General features: G+C 41.3%; 1 pseudogene; it reads right to left on the reverse strand.

Annotated features, from left to right (window-relative positions):
- Positions 1-6,320, reverse strand: part of LOC119290013 — a 26,822-nt pseudogene that overhangs the window by 12,438 nt on the left and 8,064 nt on the right.

Below are 6,320 nucleotides of genomic sequence, written 5' to 3' on the forward strand. Positions count from 1 at the left end.
ACACATGTGGAAAGACAAGACCCGGGCTGCTTGCGCCCCAGCCGGGTCATGACACGGGATTACTTTGATGATTGTACTACTTTTGACTCTATTTCACACTGTAGCATGAATTTGTCCTGGGGTTTCCCAAGGCCCAACCCAATCCTGTCTCTGCCAACTGTGACACGTGTCATACAAGTTTATTGGAGTTTGGAAGAATGTTACATGAAGTTACATTTTTCTTTATAATGAAAACAATAGATAATTTATAATCTTATTTTTGGAGGTTATTTTACAGTATACATGTTAATAAGGGAAAGTGGGTAACTTAGATGCATATTTAGAGGATATGATAACAAAAAGTTCATCATTTTTGAGATGGGCAATTTAGATGCAAATTAGCAGGTTACTCAAGATTACTTTGATAATGGCAGATGTGGAAAATTTGGCTTTTGATTTAGATCTTTACTTTATATTATTTTTCACATTATCTTTAGGAGGTTATTGTTGTTTTAGGCCATGAAGTGGTTGAAGATGTTGTTCCTTTTTTTGTTAGGCTATCTCAAGCTTAAATTATTATTTTTTTTGAACTATGACAGTTAGTCGACATGCTAGTTTATTTATTTGCTTGTTAATATCTTTTTTTGGGAATTAAATACTACTACAGGTCTTGTAGATTGAAAGCAGGCAACAAACTATTTAAGTTGTCTAGTAGTATACGTAGATAACATGTACATGTATAAATAAATAAAAATGTCTCTGCTCTATAGCTTTCTACATGCCCTTAGCTCTTAAAAGAAATCATTCTAGCACAACTTATGAAAGAAAAAGAATTGCATGTATGAAGAACCTAGACTAGCTCATTCATATGCTTTGATTCTTTCAACAACACATTTATAATGCACGGAAGCTAAAAGGCGGAGTTTAATAGATCCTTTATGAAGGTGAGTTCAACGTTTACCTGCCATCCTGCTTCAATGGTATTGAGGTCATTGCCACTATAGGAACCCCCAGTGATCCAGAGCTGGGCCAAGCTGAAGTCATTGGCCCTCGCAATCATTGGTTGCCACAAATTGAAGGTTGCTCTCGTTCCTTGGCATTTATCAATACTTGTCGATGCTACGGCATGCTGCTCAACGGGAGAGAAAAAAAGAAGTTAAATGTGCGCTTTCTTAAATAATAGCAGTAGCAAACCAAGGAGAAGATTGTTACTCATATGAACATGATTCTTAAATGGCCTTTTTACCTGGTGGCCCCTCAATATATTGGGTGTGTCAGGGTCATTGATTGAATTGAGGTTTGGGATACTCCAAGGCATTTTCTTGCCATATCTCTTGATGGAACTGGCCCTTAGAACATCCTCCTCATTGGTCCTTCGGATCGGTATCGTGTTCTCAGGGCACTTTCCATTTTGATGCCATGTTTGGGTGATTGGATGAGATGTGAAGTTGAGGTCATGATACATGTCTCCTGGTTGGTAAGAAGGCCGCATCTGAAAGGTGACGATTGAGTTATATAATGATACTCCCTCCGTTTTTATTTACTCCGCATACTAGATTTGTATAAAGTCAAACCTTAAATACTTTCAATAAGTTTGTAGGAAACTATATTAACATATACACCAGCGATCATTAACATTGGGTTCATCATTGCATATACTTTCTCATCATAAAAATTCATTACTGTAGATGTCCATATTGTTTTCTATAAACTTGGTCAAACTTTATAAAGTTTGACTTCAGTCAAATCTAATATGCGAAATAAATAAAAACATAGGTAGTATATGTGTGTAATAGCGTGGGGGCACTGAACTTTTCCGCAACCAACACTTATATGAAGGGAAATAGTGCCGCAAAGTATTACCTAGATAGTATGGTTCTTGAGAAGAGGATGGTCGAATGCAGGTTGTTTGGAGATGTGCACACAGTCTATGACATCCCCATCTGGGCTCTGTTAATTTCTGGAATCAGTGGTTGCAACAATGTAGAAAAAAGGGAGGACAATACGAGCATACTACCAAATGTTAGATCTTCTATAATCCTACTCATAGATTATGCATAATGTAGAATAAAATAGTGCGGTCTGTCTTTCGGTTTTCGTGCAAATTCAATCGGTCACGGCATTTTTAGTTTTTTTAAACAAATAAGATTCCATCTCTTAGTCTAAAGCCGAGTAAGGCTTCCCTTTGTAAATCCGGCTTCCAAGAGACAAAACTTGCTCGGCAAAGCAATTACCGAAACCGAACAACATACTAATCTGATTGGATCTACATCTGAACAACCTATCTTTCTTAACCAAATTATATTTTGGACTTGATAACATAAGCTGGGGTCCATCTCCATCTTAACATTAGCGTACAGGACTATCTCCAGGTGGTCTCTTCCATGTTTGACCTTGGATTATGTCTTAGCATTGGATTGCACATCAATATACGTTAGAATTCTATGAGGCAGTCATTTAAACGAGGAAACACGAGGAGCTTAGTGGAAGAAGCACGCTAGACTTAAAATCCAAGACAGGACAAAAACAAAATATGCTCTCTTCTTTTTGTTGGACATTTTGCACTAGAAGGATTATTGCTTATCATGTTTTTCTTGCACTCCCTCGACCCTAAGAAATAGTTGTGCATGGCGGCCAGTTTAAAGCACAGCAACCCATCGCTGTATGGAAGTAAGGATTCTTCTTATATAGGATCCTTTTCACGGAGATAAAAAAATAAATAAAAATAACTTAGCCACATATGCAAGGCATGCGCCACCTTTACCATGTAGGGTTGCTGCCTTTACCTGAATGTAAATGCGCTATTGACCTCCTATAGTGCGTGGGGGTATCATAGCGTATCATGTAGACTTGGTAACTACGCATATTAATTACATGATATATCATTAAATGATAAAACAAAGATTTTTGAGTTGGGCCCTTTAAACAAGAAATGAAGGAGTATCATACTAGTATCATGATATCATATTATAGTATTAATACAAAATAATGAATAAGGAGCTCTAAAATATTAACCCATAATACTACACACTACTCCCTCCGTCCTTGAAGAGTGTACTTTCAACTTTGTTGGAAAGTCAAATATTTTTTATGTTTGACTGTGTTTATAGAATAGTACACCAACATTTATGCCATCAAATTAGTAACATTAGATTCATTATAAAATATATCTTCATCGTCGTACTCCTATTTAGTTTCACAAACATTGATATATTTTTACACAAACTTGATGAAAGTTTGAAATAGTATGACCTTCCAACAAAGTTGAAAGTACACTGTTTGAAGGACGGATGGAGTATGCGAACAGTACTCCCTCTGTAAAAGAAATATAATAGCGTTTAGATCACTACTTTATTGATCTAAACACTCTTATATTTCTTTCGGAAAGTTGTAGTGAAGCTCGAGCTACCTGGTACTCACTATCTCGGTCGTTGGTTCATCTTGAGATATGTGCAATTCAGTAAAGCAATGTCAGACGATTATCAGAGACGGGTGTACTTATATCACGTGGCTCCTTCTCGCTTACAGTGAAGTGGGCATAGGTGCATGCAGGCTGCAGGCAAGACCACGGGAAGGGGACATAGAGAGGAGAGCGAGAAAGAGTAGTTAATGCGGTGCAAGAGGGAGAGAGCCTGTATGAGAGGAGCTAGGCTTAGGGTACTGTAGCTGTCTCCTCACACTGTAGCACATGCATATTTTCAATTGACCCAGTTTATTTCATCTCAAATAATTGACCCAGTTTTTTTACCTTAAATAATTGACTCAGTTTTTGACATCTAACGCTCACTTTTGTGCTGTCATGCATGTTATTAGTATTAAGAGGTTTGTAGAAAGAAAAAGGAGAGAGTTTCTAAAAGAGAAAAAAACAGAGGAGAGAATATGATTGTATGAAGCATGCAGAAGCTTGTCAGAAGTTCGATGGAGAAGTGAAGTTTCAACAGAGAGTGTCTGCCTTTGCACGAAATCATTTGCACATGGCAACAGGCGGGAGGAGGAAGAGCCAAGTGTCACTGGTGGAAAAACAGGCTTCCGTCCAGCCCCATAAGTCGCGAAGCTGTAGGAACCGCGACTAATGGGACCTTTAGTCGCGGTTCTGGAGGTGAACCGCGACCAAAGGCCTGGGCCCAGGGCGCTCGGTGGCCAGCTGGCGCACGTGAGGGTCTTTAGTCGCGGTTGGCCAGGACAACCGCGACTAAAGGCCTTCGGGCACCTTTAGTCACGGTTTGCCAGGCCAACCGCAACTAAAGCCCCTCCCCTATATATACCCATCCAGCAGCCAACACTTAGCCATTTGGAGCCATTCTCTTCACAAGTGGGTGTAGGTTTGCTTTTGGTTCCTCTTATGCACATAAGGTGTTTGATGAAATGCCCCAAGAGCATGAAACAAACATGACATGAAGTGTTGGAGCCACACTCCTCGATCGCGGTTAGCAACTTGATGAACCTTTGATGTGTCATTGATAAAATATGCATCTGTGCAGTTCATTGTTTAATTTATATTGTTTGTAGCTAGTTAGTTTAACAAATGCATGATGGTTAATTATATATTTTATATTATAATAATGCAGATGAATCGGCAATGGATGTACGGTAACCGACTCTCCGGCGAGTTCACTACGGGTTTGAAAGATTTCCTCGTAGTGGCTAATGCGAACAAGCAGGGGGGTTTTGTTATCTGTCCATGTGTTATCTGTAAGAATCAGAAGGGTTACTCTTCCTCAAGAGATGTTCACATGCATCTGCTTCGGCACGGTTTCATGCCAAGCTATAATTGTTGGACCAAGCATGGAGAAAGAGGGGTTATAATGGAAGAAGATGAAGAAGGGGATGATTTCATCGATGAAAGCTATCTTGCTCATTTCGGTGATACTTTCATGGAGGATGCTGAAGGTGAAGGGGAAGGTGAAGAAGAGGCACGTGATGATCCCGTTGATGGTCTTGGTCGGACCATTGCTGATGCACGGAGACGCTGCGAAACTGAAAAGGAGAGGGAGAATTTGGATCGCATGTTAGAGGATCACAGAAAGGCGCTGTACCCCGGATGCGATGATGGTCTGAAAAAGCTGGGCTGCACACTGGATTTGCTGAAATGGAAGGCAGAGGCAGGTGTAGCTGACTCGGCATTTGAAAACTTGCTGAAAATGTTGAAGAATATGTTTCCAAAGGATAACGAGTTGCCCGCCAGTACGTACGAAGCAAAGAAGGTTGTCTGCCCTCTAGGTTTAGAGGTTCTGAAGATACATGCATGCATCAACGACTGCATCCTCTACCGCGGTGAATACGAGAATTTGAATGAATGCCCGGTATGCACTGCATTGCGTTATAAGATCAGAGACGATGACCCTGGTGACGATGTTGAGGGCCAGAAACCCAGGAAGAGGGTTCCCGCCAAGGTGATGTGGTATGCTCCTATAATACCACGGTTGAAACGTCTGTTCAGGAACAAAGAGCATGCCAAGTTGTTGCGATGGCACAAAGAGGACCGTAAGTCGGACGGGGAGTTGAGACACACCGCAGATGGAACGCAATGGAGAAACATCGACAGATGGTTCAAAGATTTTGCAGCTGACGCAAGGAACATAAGATTTGCTCTAAGTACGGATGGCATGAATCCTTTTGGCGAGCAGAGCTCCAGCCATAGCACCTGGCCCGTGACTCTATGCATCTACAACCTTCCTCCTTGGTTGTGCATGAAGCGGAAGTTCATTATGATGCCAGTGCTCATCCAAGGTCCGAAGCAACCCGGCAACGAAATCGATGTGTACCTAAGGCCATTAGTTGATGAACTTTTACAGTTGTGGGGTGGTGTCCGTGTGTGGGATGAGCACAAACAAGAGGAATTTGACCTACGAGCGTTGCTTTTCGTAACCAGCAACGATTGGCCTGCTCTTAGTAACCTTTCGGGACTGTCAAATAAGGGATACAATGCATGCACGCACTGCTTACATGAGACTGAAAGTGTACATTTGCCAAATTGTAAGAAGAACGTGTACCTTGGGCATCGTCGATTTCTTCCGAAAATTCATCCAGTAAGAAAGAAGGGCAAGCATTACAACGGCAAGGCAGATCACCGGCCGAAGCCTGCGGAACGCACTGGTGCTGAGGTATTTGATATGGTCAAGGATTTGAAAGTCATCTTTGGAAAGGGTCCTGGCGGACAATCAGTTCCGAAGGGAGCTGACGGGCACGCAGCCATGTGGAAGAAGAAATCTATATTCTGGGAGCTAGAATATTGGAAAGTCCTAGATGTCCGCTCTGCAATCGACGTGATGCACGTTACGAAGAATATTTGCGTGAACCTCCTAAGCTTCTTGGGCGTGTATGGGAAGACAAATGATACA

Source organism: Triticum dicoccoides, chromosome 4A, assembly GCF_002162155.2.
Source record: "Triticum dicoccoides isolate Atlit2015 ecotype Zavitan chromosome 4A, WEW_v2.0, whole genome shotgun sequence".
NCBI lineage: Eukaryota > Viridiplantae > Streptophyta > Magnoliopsida > Poales > Poaceae > Triticum > Triticum dicoccoides.